The sequence below is a fragment of the Hibiscus syriacus genome, unplaced genomic scaffold (assembly GCF_006381635.1).
Source record: "Hibiscus syriacus cultivar Baekdansim isolate YM2019G1 unplaced genomic scaffold, ASM638163v2 tig00111582_pilon, whole genome shotgun sequence".
Lineage (NCBI taxonomy): Eukaryota > Viridiplantae > Streptophyta > Magnoliopsida > Malvales > Malvaceae > Hibiscus > Hibiscus syriacus.
The window spans coordinates 1,129,681-1,144,275 of record NW_024063126.1 but is presented as its reverse complement, the minus strand read 5'-3'; the positions used below and the strand labels follow the sequence as shown (position 1 = coordinate 1,144,275).

The following is a 14,595-nucleotide window of genomic DNA, read 5'->3' as shown; positions in this document are numbered from 1 at the left end:
GCGATTTGGGAGAACAAAGAAGAGTCATTTTCGAGCAAAATCAAGAAAGTGGGTGACAATCTTGGGAGGTGGTAAAGGTTACGAAGGGGGCAGGCAAAGAGGGATGAGAGGCGTCTCCGAGACTGAATTCTTCACTTGGATTCAGCCATGGTCTCGGACTTTGTTTGTGAGCAACGGAGCAAGGCTATAGCAGAACTTAAGGAGCTCATCGACAAGGATGAAACTTATTGGCATCAGAGATCTCGGGTTGCTTGGTTGAAAGATGGAGAGAGGAACTCAACATTCTTCCACGCAAGAGCGAATGGAAGGCGAAAGAAGAATTGGATAGAGGGTTTAGAGAGAGAGAGGGATTCTTGGTGTGATCAGTTGGAAGACATTTTTGATGTCGCTGCTAGCTACTTCACCTCTCTCTTCCAGTCTTCAGGTGCTGCACCCGATGAGGAGATTCTACAGGCCATTGATCGTTGCGTGATGCTAATGGACAACGAGATGCTCAGCCGCAACTTCACCACAAAGGAAGTCACTCAAGCCTTTTCATAAATCAACCCTTCTAAAGCTCCAAGTTATGATGGTTTTTCCGGTCACTTCTTTCATTGTTTTTGGGATGTTGTTGGTAAAGATTTGTTGAAATTTGTTTGAATTTGTTGAATGGTCACTCAAACTTTGATGTAGTTAACCGAACTATTATCGTTCTTGTTCCCAAGATAATCAGTCCAATTTCAATGAAAAACTTTAGAACGATAAGCCTTTACTCTGTCATCTATAAGGTCATGTCAAAAACCATTGTTAATCGTTTAAAACCTTTGATGCATGCTTACATTGCTGAAAATCAATGTGCATTTGTCCCGAGTAGACGCATTTCGGATAACTTCCTAGTCTCCCATGAGCTTATTCATTACCTTAAAGGGTCTAAAAATGGTCCTAATAAAGGGGTGACTATTAAACTTGATATGGAAAAAGCCTACGATAGGATTGAATGGGATTATGTTCTTCATGTCATTCTTTGTATGGGTTTTAATGAATCTTTTGTTAACATTATTTGAAAGTGTATTAGCATTGTTTCCTTTCAAGTTACAATTAACGATGCGTTGTCAGATTCCTTCACCCCGGAAAGGGGACTCCAGCAAGGTGACCCCTTGCCCTCATATCTATTTTTTTTATTTTACGCACAAGGTTTTTCTACATTGCTTCTTGCTACACAAAGGAGGAATGAGATCAAAGGCATTCGGGCTAGCCTTCGTGGACCGAGAATCTCTCACCTCCTCTACGCCGATGATAGCATAATATTCGTGAAGAATTCTGTCGAGGAGCTGAGAAGAATAAAAAGCATCCTAGCAGAATATGAGAAGGCCTCTGGTCAGAAGGTCAATTTCAAAAAGTCTAGCATCTATTTTAGTCCCAATACTTCGCTCACAGATAGATCGATATTCCTCAACGAGCTGGGAGTGGTGGAATCACTTGATCAAGGGAATTACCTCGGGTGCCGCTTGTTGTGAGTAAAGGTAAAAGAGCGTCTTTCAATTTTATTAAAGACAAGACGGCGAGGAGAATCCAAGGTTGGACCAAGAGACTTCTTTCCTTTGGAGGTAGAGAAGTTTTCATCAAGACGGTGGTGCAAGTGCTTCCAGCATATGCTATGTCTTGCTATCTGTTACCGGAAAGGGTTATTGAGGATATTAAATCTCAAGCGAGGGCGTATTGATGGTCGGGAAAGCATGATGCTAGAGGTTGGGCCATGATTGCTTGGGATAAGGTCTGTCGGTCCAAACGGTTTGGAGGGATGGGCTTCCGGGATCTCAAACTGTTCAATATTGCTCTCCTAGGCAATCAGGCATGGAGACTCATCCACGATGAAGAGTCTTTGGCTTTTAAGGTACTTAAAGCTAAATATTTCCCATGCTTAACTTTTCTTGATGCAAAACTTAGGGATAGGTACTCGTACGTGTGGGCAAGTATTATTAAGGCTAAGGATGCGCTTAGGGAAGGTTTTTTCTAGAGGGTGGGGATGAATAACACATCTCGATTGTTTTTTTATAATCGGGGGACTCTGGACCAATCCGATGGAAGGAGAGGTACATGGATTGTGCAATTCAACCTGTTAAGGTGGCGGATTTTATGCTCCCAAGTTGTCCTAGATGGGATGAGCTTAAAGTTAGAAGGGTTTTGTCTAGTGAAGATGCATCACAGGTGCTGAAGACTTTGATTGCACCTATTCATGGTGATAAAATTTTGTGGTGCCATCATAGTTCAGGTTCCTACTCCGCTAAGTCGGGATACAATTGGTTGAAGATCCAGAACAGTCCGATCTTGATCGCGGAATGTATCTAGAATGTTGTGGCTAAGACAAATGTTCTCCCAAAGATTAGAATCTTTGGCTGGAGACTCTATCATGAAGCTCTTCCTATGGGAGCAAAGCTTAAAAAGGCAAATCTTGGGGATGGTATTTATCATCTCTGTAATGTGGATCTTGATACGGGTCTGCACGCGATGAAAGACTGTCCCTAGTCAAAGCCGATTTTTCTGTTATCGGTCTTCCCTCGTGAGATTGTGGATTGGGAATAGAATTTCTGCCTCGATTGGATGAGTTATGTTCAGTACAAGTTGAACCGAGAAGGGTTTGAGTTGTTCCTCACACTTTTATGGAATATTTGGAATCGTAAGAACAAATGGATTCATGATGTAGAGATTCAGGCGGACAGAGACATAATTTTTAAAGCTTAGAACCTTATCGGAGAGTTTAAATACGTCTCCAAACCGTTCGGTTGTCCTAGTAGACAAACACCTCCCCGCAGACTTCGTAAGTGAAGTAAGCCGGAGCAGGGCATGATAAAGATTAATGTGGACGGTGCGTATAGTAAGGAGTCTAATATGGCCGCGATAGGCATTGTGGCCTGTGATTCGTACGGCATGGTCCTTGGGGGAATGACTAAGAATATTGATCCGCCCTTTACGGCCGAATTCACCGAAGCTGCTGTGTTTACCCATGGTATTCAATTAAAAACTGAGAATGGGTGGACTAATATGGCTATTAAATGTGACGCCATCTCGGTTGTGTATAGGTTGTCCAATCAGTCTACGAACAAGACCCATGACATTTCTACAGTTGGATTGTTGCTCAATGAGGCTCGATCTCTTCTTGTTGACTCTCCATCTTTCAAAGTGCACTATGTCTGTAGGGAAGCGAATAGAGTAGCTCACACTCTAGCTCAATGGGCCTTATCGAACCACAATCCAGTTTGGTTTTTCCTGGATGAACTTGATTGTATTAAACAACTTGTAATTGATGATGCTATTGGAATATAAGATTTATTTCCTTAAAAAAAAAGAAGTATTCAAGGTATATAAATTTGAGTTCCCACGTGGGTAATGAGAAAGAACCAAATGAGTTTCAGACTTGGCTTAGAATTATATCAAATATGTTCTTATTAAGGAAGGAAGGTCATCCAAAATCCAATCGAATTCATTGTGATATGGATAGTCAAGAGACATCAAAAGAAAACAAAAGATGTGGGCATTGTAGAAACCTAGGCCACAATGGGAAAAAATGTCCATCTCTTTTATCATCATTTAACCGTTGAGCATCACTAATGTAATTGTAGTTTATGAAATCTCGGTTTATATATATTTTCCTTTTACTTTCAATTAATGTGGTTTGAGCTTATTTATTTTAAAAGATGTCATTTTCTTTTATATATATATATATATATACATACATTTTTTTTTGCAATTTAATGATTAAGATTCATTATTTTTGGTTTAAGGTTTATTTCTCACAATCAAGATTTTATTTTTTATATAACCTCTAAACCATTAAAAAACCCTAATAAAATTTTAAAAACCTAAACCATTAAAAAACCCTAAACCACTTAAAAGCCCCTAAATCACTAAAAAAACCCAAACCATTCAAAAAATATAAACCTCTTCAAAAACCTTAAACTATTTTAACATAAAAATACCCTAACCCAAAACCACTTCAACTCAAAAAAACCTTAAACCAGAAACCTTAAACTATATCTGGATTAAAAGGCATGTGCCCTGAAACGCGCCTCCAAAGACGAGTCCATTGTATCCATCGTGGGACCAACTCAGTGAGAACCCCAAAAAGGCACACCCCGTACAACGTACATTCCCTCCATGTGTGCAAAACACGTTTCAAGAAACACACCTTCTTATTTCTCTGTTTGAAAGGGTGTTAGATAAGTAAAAATTAGTGAATGGGTGCTTGATCGGTATTATTATGAGTAAAGGGTGATTTTTTTAATAAAACAAAAAATACTATCCTTGTAACAAACGTGTATTTTCTTTATGCTTTAGTAGAATCCGTTGGTCTTATTAAAAAAAATTAAAAATATCCAAAATTATAATAAATGTTTATAATTATCATTATAAACTAAATATATAATTTGAATATTTTCTTATACCATTAAAACTAACAATTTTAAATCATATAAGGACTATACATGGAAAATGTTAAAACTCATTAAAAGATTTGAACAAAAAATTGATACGAATAAATTTGATTGTATCGACAAAAAAATCAAAAAAGTAGATTAAGCTATTGAAAGACAATCGAGAACTGTAAATCAGAATCGAGAGTCGTGAGAAACTATTCATGAACACAAAATCGCATATCTAAATTCAATTTGATAGTCCATAGCAAGGAAAATTAACAAGATTACAAATAAACGTCATCTTGATTAATCGTAGCATCTCCAAATTGAACTCTAAGAAAATATAAAATGAAAAGAACAATCAAACGGTCGAAAAAGAAGACAAAAAAATGTGTTATAAAGACATAATCATGCTTATTAAAAAAACTAAAGAAAAACAATGTTCAACAATTATCATCAAAATCGATATCACCGTTAGTTAAACAAAATTAAAGAATAAAAAATTAATTTGTTCTATAAAAATAACATAAATCCTAAAGAAAAAAAGAGAGAGAACGACTAAACTTTTTTAACAGAAGTGTATTTCTGAAATAGTAATTTTTTTATTAATCTTGAGTAACTACAAGATAATATTTATTTATAGATAATTTTTTACCATTTTACTTTGAACGTTCATATTCTTAATATTTCTAATGCACGAATCTAATACTTTAAAAATAATAACAATTCTTTTACTATCCTTTCCGTTTGATTAATGTTTTAAAATAGTAATTTTATTGTACTTTAATGATTATATAAGAAAATACAGGTTATTTTTCAGGGGAAAATCAACAATGCGGCAAATTTAGTAGAGAAAATTACATAATTTCGTTATTTTTCTATTAACAGACGGTCTGTGACGGAGGTAGGAACTGCAGTCTGCAGTTGAGGAGCAAGGCAAGGAGCACAACCCCAACAACAACAGCACCAAGTAGGACCCCAAAGACAGGTTGTTGTAAGGAGATTCCAAATTGCATTTCAGCTGGATTTGTTGATTATACTTGAGCTAGCAGCTGTAATATTTTTGTTCAACCAAGATGGATGGAGCAGAGGCTGGCTGTCCTTGTGTTCTTTGCTTCACTAGTCTATTTGCAAGTCCTGAACTTCTGATTATTTTGAATTTAACACTTGCTCTGCTCTTCGAACTGTTATTTTCCTGATTATTTAGTTTTAGCTAAGATACAAGTCCTAGAATCCTACTTTTGACCACTTTGTACTAATTGGGTTGCTGTGTCTTGAGGTCTCCTTGTGTATTATTACGGGTCAGGAAGACATATTTCTGCTTTCGAATGAAGAAGATATGAGTTTTTCTTTGAAAGAAATTGTGATCCTTTCTTTGGGCGGTGGGTGAAGGGGTTCATTTCTATCATTGGAATCACATATACTCCACTAATGGTGTTAGAGTTTAGACTAATAAATGGGGAGGTCTAATTTTTTTTCTCAAATAATGACAGGTGATTCTTTTTTTTCACTAGCCTTTCACTTCGCATTTTTTCCAGCTAAGATAAACGATGATTATTGTTTTGTGCAGTATTCTAAATTCTAAAGTTTGTTGGTACCTTTCTGTGTAACATACGTTGGTTTCTTGCAGATATCAAACTGGAGCTCTCACACCATTGATAAGATGGCTTTCCCAAGGCATGCAGAGAGCAGCCGCACCTCCTCATCCACCTAGGCCCGCTGCCAGAGCAGAGAACGTTACTGCTGCTGGAAGGCAGGGCAATGAAAATACGGCATTGGCAGGTATTCTTTTTAATGTTTATTTTTTGTGAATTGAAATTCATTCAGCCTTCTATTCATATTTTTTTCCCATGCGTGATTGCGGTTATTTAAGAAGGGCATATGGTATTAAACTTAATTACTTACATCTACATATATAATCAAGATATTAGTATATAATAAATTCTTGAGCCTTTGTATGATAAAGCAAATGGTAATTTCCAAAATTAGGATGTGATTTCATCAATTTGTCCATTGTGATTTGTGATTACAAGCCATTGGCTTTATTGAATCCTGCATCAGTCCAGAAAGCCATGTTTCTTTGAATTTGAAAGAGCAACATTGATGTTTAGCTTTAGAGTTTTCTTTGAGGCCCAACCTTAGGAGATTTTATTAGAATTCAACTTACTCAAAATGTGCAGCTGCTTCTTTTATAGTGCCGATCTATTTCCAAGATAATTATCATTTTTAACTTATGTTACTCGAATTTAGGTGTGAGTGTTGGATACAAGTATGTATCTGACATGGACGTGTGGTTTTTCCTTGTATTTATAGGATTCTTCAGGAGTCGTATCCCCATTGTCTAGATAGCATTGGGCTTAAGTACTTTAATAATAATGATGAATCAGATTAGTCTAGCTAGTAACTAAGATAAATCATTTAACGATAAGCAATAAAGCAAAATTCTAAGTAAACTTCCTAGTTGGGCATTCAATCTCGCGACTACCAGCTGAACTTAGTTACATGGTCTAGTTTATGCAACAAAATCTTTCTTGATGGTCACTAACCTTTCACTGCTTTATGTGCAAGCTAAACATAGATTTTACCATGTAGTATCACGGTTGTTGATTTTGGTATGCTGAAACTTGATGTGATATTTGATTGTGGTTCTATATATTTGTTATCTATTTAACATCCTGGATATGTGAAACAAGCAGGAGAAGAGAATGAGAACCTGGCTGCAGATGACATTAATCAGGCGGTTGAGAATGAGAATGAAGCAGACCCTGCTCTAGGAAATGCTGGTCAGTGGTGGGGAATTGTCAAGGAAATCCAGATGATTGTTTTCAGCTTCATCACGTCTCTTCATCCGGGCTTCCACAACATAGAGTAGGTCGTACTTTACAGAACCAATGATCTTTTCCTTGCTAATTCATATAAGAAAAAGGTAAAGTAGAAACCGAATGTCGTTGAACCGTCGTTTAATCGAAGGTAGAATCCTTCGATTTTTTTAGATTTACGTTTAGTGGAAGAGTTTTAGACGAAAAAAGGTTAGATTTGGGCTTTGGGGAAATAGAGCTTCGATTTAGGCCATTTTTCCAGAATTCCGACCACCATATACGGTGGTCGGCGATGGTGTCGGCGCCGGAGTACGGCTGTCGGCCAGAATTGGACTCCCTCCGGTGGAGGGTTTTAGAGAGAAGGTAGAGAAAATATTTTTCTCTCAGCTAGAGAGAGAAGAAGAAGAGAAGAAATGAGGATGCTGGCCCGAAGGGCCAGTCGTTTAGGGTATTTATACCCGATATAAAACGATGTCGTTTCATGATGAAACGGTGCGTTTTGGGAAGAAGGTAAACCCTGTCCGAAGTGCTCCAAGTTTGTAATCATTACAATTTAGTCACTGAAATTGATTTCTGATTATTTTAGTTTAGTCTTCTAATTTTATTTTATTTTAATTTAGTCCTTATAGCATATATATATATTTAGGGTAAATATCAAATTTAGTCCCTCATAGTTTAGTAATTATTATTTTAATTTCGAATTATGAATCAAAGTTAAATTACCATTTTAATGCATGTCTTTTAAATAATTCGAATTAGAATTTTTTAATCTTTATATCACATAATTTTAGTTTTCTTTATTTTGGTCATTGTTTGATTTAATATTATATTTAATTGTATTTTAATTTGATTTGTATTATTATCCTTTAATATGCTTAAATTACTACTTAAATTATTATTTTATTATATCAGTCATATAAATAAATATATATATATATATATATATATTTGTTTAAATAATGTTTAAATAATAATGTTTATTTATTTTTAATATCAAATAAAAGGATAGTCTTAAAGCAACTAGATGTCATATTCTGATATTTTAAATAAATATCTTACTTATAAAAACCAGAAAACACATATTGTTTTATTAGAGAAAATTATTATTTTTAATATTTAAATATTAAGAAAGGACAATCTTAAAGCAACTGGATGTCCATTTTCTGATATTTTTAAATAAATATTTTACTTTTATCAATTATATATATTAGTAGAAATGTTTTATTAATATTTATTTATCTTTTAATTTTGAGAAATGAGCTATCTTAAAGCACCTAGAAGCCCTTTTCTGATATTTCTAAATAAATAAATATCTTATTAAAAATATTTTCTTAAAATTATAAATTTAAAATAACCGAATTATAAATATATCTTTGAATTCTTAAATTTCTAATAATAGAGACAATGTATAATTAAAAAGTACCAATTTTGGGCGTTGTAGGGGTACTAATCCTTCCCTAAACGTAACCGACCACGAATCCCTTTTTATTATTAAAAAGAACGAATTTTTGGTTAAAACGCAGATCAGTTTATCTTTTAATCGATGTTTTCTTAAAAACTCTTTTAAATGATGATTTTTAGGTATTCGACATACCTGACCCAAAAGGCCGATGGCGACTCCCAAAACATTTAAAAAAACCATTTATTCACATCACCTTTCCCGCCAAGAAAAAAATTTGTACTCGGGCGAAAACCGGTTACGACAGCTTGGCGACTCCGCTGGGGACCGTTAAACTTTAAAATCAATTGTAAATTGTCTCTATCAGTTGGAAATTAAAAATTCATATATTTAATTTTTAATTCTTTTCTTTCAAATATTTTATTACTTATTATTTTTATATTATTTTATTAATATTTTTTTTTATTTTTATTCAGGTATAAATTATTTTATTTGTCTGTTAGAGGTTTGAATATTTCTCCTCGCACACAACACTTACATTGCATAAACATAATCTCTATAACTGAGATTTATCCCTTTTAAGTGGGAGTGAAAGCGACGTCTTTGTGAGAATTTATTCTCCGTGTCAGACCTAGCAAGTAGCTTTTGGGGTTTATATACTCTATGTCTTCGTGGGAATTTATTCTCCGTGTCAGGCATAAAGAAATGTGTCCCCTCGAATTGAACTCGATCCGCTTAAGTCTGTAATGGACTAGGATTGAGGGTTGACAACCCAAGGGGGCATCAACAAGGACAGTTCGAGTACCTTTACTCCTAGAACAGAAAACCTGCATATAAAACCCTAGAAACTCTCTCGATCTGAAACCATGCCGAAATTTTGTCAATAGGTATACACAAAGGAGAAATAAGCTCTAGCTTTTAATTTATTTTATTTCCTTTTCTTTTTCCTGAATAAATGCATGCGAACTAGAAATCATGCGGTTAGGTTAAATTTTCCAAACAAAGCATGGAACTAGAAGCATGAGGTTAAGATTTATACCTTGATAAATAGACTTTTCTTTCCATTAGTTGGTACTAACTATTCTATTTTTCTTATTTTTTTATGCATGTTACATTGCTCTAATCTGTTCATATCGATTTCTTTTGTTTGCATTGCATGATCATGGCATAATCAAAAAGTGTTGACTTGAAAGACTGTTCATCAAATTGGAAAGAAATCGTAAATGGACAAAAAGTTTTATGATCAAACCAAATATGATGCGGCCAAGGAAAGACATCCTGAAGAAACTACGAGGATCGAGGGAAGTTCTGTACATAGAGAACCGGTTATACTAATACCAAAAGTATTACACAAAGATCCTACCAGATTGATACCAAGAGCATTCTATGGTAAGAACATCAGTCAGGGCATTCAGAGTAGTGAAGGTTTTTATGAAGCTCAAGCATGTTATTTGAAGGGCTTGAACGACCAAAACAAGAAATTGAGCACAGAAATGTAAACCATGCATGAAGATTTTCAGAAGATCAGTCAAACCTTTCAAAATACTGGCCTAGGAAGTACACCAGAAGAGTGGATGACAGGGGTCACCAAGCTGAAAAAGAACTACAACATATATGAAGATCTAATCCAAGAACTTCTTGGACAAAAAGGTTCTCTTACAAGGGAAAATAAGCAACTCCGAGAAATGACACAGAAGATAAAAGAGAATGTCATGGAAGAAGTTACAATCCAGACAAATAATATGGTTCTTAAATGATAGATTTAGCTGATTTTACAAGGAGATGAAACAGACTGAAGACTCAACTTTTTGAGCATGAATGGAAACTAACTGGGCTTTTGGAGAAGTTAGGAGTGAAAGATATCCTTATATGTAAAGTTTTGTTTGATGTAACGAAACTTTTGTGTTCAATGAAATCTGTTCTAAGATGATCACTCTTGAGTAAACACCTTTTCATACATGCATTTGCATTTTGCATCTTTGCATTTTTCATTGTGCATTTATACTCTTATATTTGCTTTTGTACTATACAATTTGCATTGTTACATTCACATATTTACATTTGCATTTACATTTGCATTTTTTTACGTTTGTATTTACATTTGCATATTTCCATAATTACATTTTATTTCAAACTATTTTACATACATTCAATCATGACAGTGTGGAATAATTAGTGGAGAATTCCATGACAGAATCAAAGTGGAGTTAACTTGGTCTTCCTAAAGAAGGATAATAGCCATGAATGAGATTTTAGCAAGGGTTGGTAGAATTGAGAAATTACAAGAGCAATTTATCGAGACACAACAAAAGATGACTGATCAAGTGAAAAAATTCCAGAATGATTCAAAGGAACAACTGACCAAATTGATGGACCTATTGAATATTCTAATCCATGGAGAGAAACTGTAACACCCCCAACCCGTATCCGACCCGGATACGAGTCCGAAGTGTCACATTGACTTTTTAAACATTCATTCGTATAAAATAGTGGGTAATTTAAAAACTTTGATAACATTTAAATTATTTCAAAACGTTTACAACAGATATCAGAGTTCATACCATTTATATCTTTAGACTACATGCCAACTACACTCTGTAAACAGTACATACATTTTCTGATCTGACATTTGGTAAGGAAAACTGACCTGTCTTGCTCCGCATTACTCTTTCCTCTTCTCGAAACCTACGTGTGAAACAATCACACGCTAAGTCGAAGACTTAGTGAGGCATAACGACTTACAATGCACTTCATAACATATATCAATACATGCATGTTCTGTTCTACCATGTTATACCAATTCCATGCATTCTTCGTATCATATAAAATCATATCAGATTAATTACAGTAAATACATACAGACACATAATTCATCATTAACAGTTTATCATGTAATCACATACTTTTATTGTTAACCTTTTCAATTAAACACTATACACACACAACATCATATGGTTCACGTAACACATTTCAAACCACTTATAACCCCATCGTATACATATCACATTCAGTATGCTTGTTTAATCATTTTATTAGCCCATGTACACTAGTGAGAACTTAAGGTATGTGAGTACATTGAGGTTGTGCACACATATGCTGTCACCACAGCTCGATCAATGTCCCGAAGGACCAGTCCATAGATTCCGAAGAACCTAGGTAATCAGTCCATATGTCCCGAAGAACATAGGTAAACAATCCATATGTCCCGAAGAACATAGGTAAACAGTCCATATGTCCCGAAGAACATAGGTAAACAGTCCATATGTCCCGAAGAACATAGGTAAACAGTCCATATGTCCCGAAGAACATAGGTAAACAGTCCATATGTCCCGAAGAACATAGGTAAACAGTCCATATGTCCCGAAGAACATAGGTAAACCCTCGACCCTTGGCATGCCAACTATACCCCTAGCTCTCATATCACATAACATGGGCATTATCATCCCCAGTGGAAAAGTTCATAATAAGAAGAACTAATCCCAAAGAAAAACTTGTTCAACATTTCCGAGTGAAGTCAAATAAAAAAAACTTATTGTCTTTTCATCTTTGCTCTATTCTCGTTAACACAAGAATGAGCAAAGAGGGGCAGCTGAAGACACTAGTTTTTTTTCTCTCTCATTTGCTTACATTATTTATTATTATTATTATTATGTTATATTATATTTATTAAATAATTAATTAATTTTAATACATTGCAGGCCCAAAACCATAAGCCCGATTACAAACAAGACTGACCCAAACAGACTGGCCCAAACCTAATAACAAACCTTAAACCCTTTTAGGGTTTCAGCATCATCTATCGGACGCCTTTCTTCTCAACCGTTGGATCTGGCCTTGATCCAACGATCCCCAGATGTGCCAGAGGAAACCCTAGGGTATCATCACCCTAGGGCCACGTCGTTGCTTCCCTTACTGCTGCCACCCCGCCGCCTCAGGAAGTTGCTGCCACCGCTTCAACAGAACGCTCCAAAAGATCCAACTGCCACCCACACGTCGCGGCTATGGGGTGAGTCACCACATAGCTCGGTGACTCACCGAACTTCCCCCTCTGGACCGGTCCGAGCATGGCTCCGTGGTGGCTATAAAAGCCACCGGATCCTGCAAAACGAAAAGAAGGGGGGAGAAAAACAGAAACGAAGAACCCAAGAGCAAAGGGGACAGCAACACCAACAAGCGATCATTCGGAAATAACAGAGGAAAAGAGAAGAAAGAGACTTACCTTTGAAGCCTATTCTACAAACGGAAGCCAAATATTGTTGAACCGTCGTTTAATCGAAGGTAGAACCCTTCGGGTTTTTTTAGATTTACGTTTAGTGGAAGAGTTTTAGACGAAAAAAAGGTTAGATTTGGGCTTTGAGGAAATAGAGCTTCGATTTAGGCCATTTTTCCAGAATTCTGACCACCATGTACGGTGGTCGGCGGTGGTGTCGGCGCCAGAGTACGGCTGCCGGCCGGAATTGGACTCCCTCTGGTGGAGGGTTTTAGAGAGAAGGTAGAGAAAATATTTTTCTCTTAGCTAGAGAGAGAAGAAGAAGAGAAGAAATGAGGATGCTGGCCCGAAGGGCCAGCCGTTTAGGGTATTTATACCCGATATAAAACGACGTCGTTTCATGATGAAACAGTGCGTTTTGGGAAAAGAGTAAACCCTGTCCGTAGTGCTCCAAATTTGTAATCATTACAATTTAGTCACTGAAATTGATTTCTGATTATTTTAGTTTAGTCTTCTAATTTTATTTTATTTTAATTTAGTCCTTATCAACATATATATATATATATATATTTAGGGTAAATATCAAATTTAGTCCCTCATAGTTTAGTAATTATTATTTTAATTTCGAATTATGAATCAAGGTTAAATTACCATTTTAATGGCTGTCTTTTAAATAATTCGAATTAAAATTTTTTAATCTTTATATCACATAGTTTTAGTTTTCTTTATTTTGGTCATTGTTTGATTTAATATTATATTTAATTGTATTTTAATTTGATTTCTATTATTATCCTTTTAATATGTTTAAATTACTACTTAAATTATTATTTTATTATATCAGTCATATATATATATATATATATATATATATGTTTAAATAATGTTTAAATAATAATGTTTATTTATTTTTAATATCAAATAAAAGGATAGTCTTAAAGCAACTAGATGTCATATTCTGATATTTTAAATAAATATCTTACTTATAAAAATCAGAAAACACATATTGTTTTATTAGAGAAAATTATTATTTTTAATATTTAAATATTAAGAAAATGACATTCTTAAAACAACTGAATGTCCATTTTCTGATATTTTTAAATAAATATTTTACTTTTATCAATTATATATATTAGTAGAAATGTTTTATTAATATTTATTTATCTTTTAATATTAAGAAATGAGTTGTCTTAAAGCACCTAGAAGCCCTTTTCTGATATTTCTAAATAAATAAATATCTTATTAAAAATATTTTCTTAAAATTATAAATTTAAAATAACCGAATTATAAATATATCTTTGAATTCTTAAATTTCTAATAATAGAGATAATGTATAATTAAAAAGTACCAATTTTGAGCGTTGTAAGGGTACTAATCCTTCCCTAAACGTAACCGACCACGAATCCCTTTTTATTATTGAAAAGAACGAATTTTTGGTTAAAACGCAGATCAGTTTATCTTTTAATCAATGTTGTCTTAAAAACTCTTGTAAAGGATGTTTTTTAGGTATTCGACCTACCTGACCCAAATGATGGCGACTCCCAAAACATTTAAAAAAACCATTTATTCACATCACCTTTCCCGCCAAGAAAAAATTATTACCCGGGCGAAAACCGGTTACGACAGGTTTTATTATCTTGACGGAATTTTTGGTCAATTTTATCGTTACTTGACATATATTATTTGTTAGAGATAATTCCACAGAAGGCCCCAAACTATGACCTCTATTTTAAATTGATCTTTATATTTTAAAATGTTTTATACTAGTCTTCAAACTAT

General features: G+C 34.5%; 1 pseudogene; it reads left to right on the top strand.

Moving 5' to 3' along the window:
• Positions 1–5,224: 5,224 nt before the first annotated feature.
• On the top strand, positions 5,225–7,331 carry LOC120165211 (annotated as a pseudogene).
• The last annotated feature ends 7,264 nt before the right edge of the window (positions 7,332–14,595 follow it).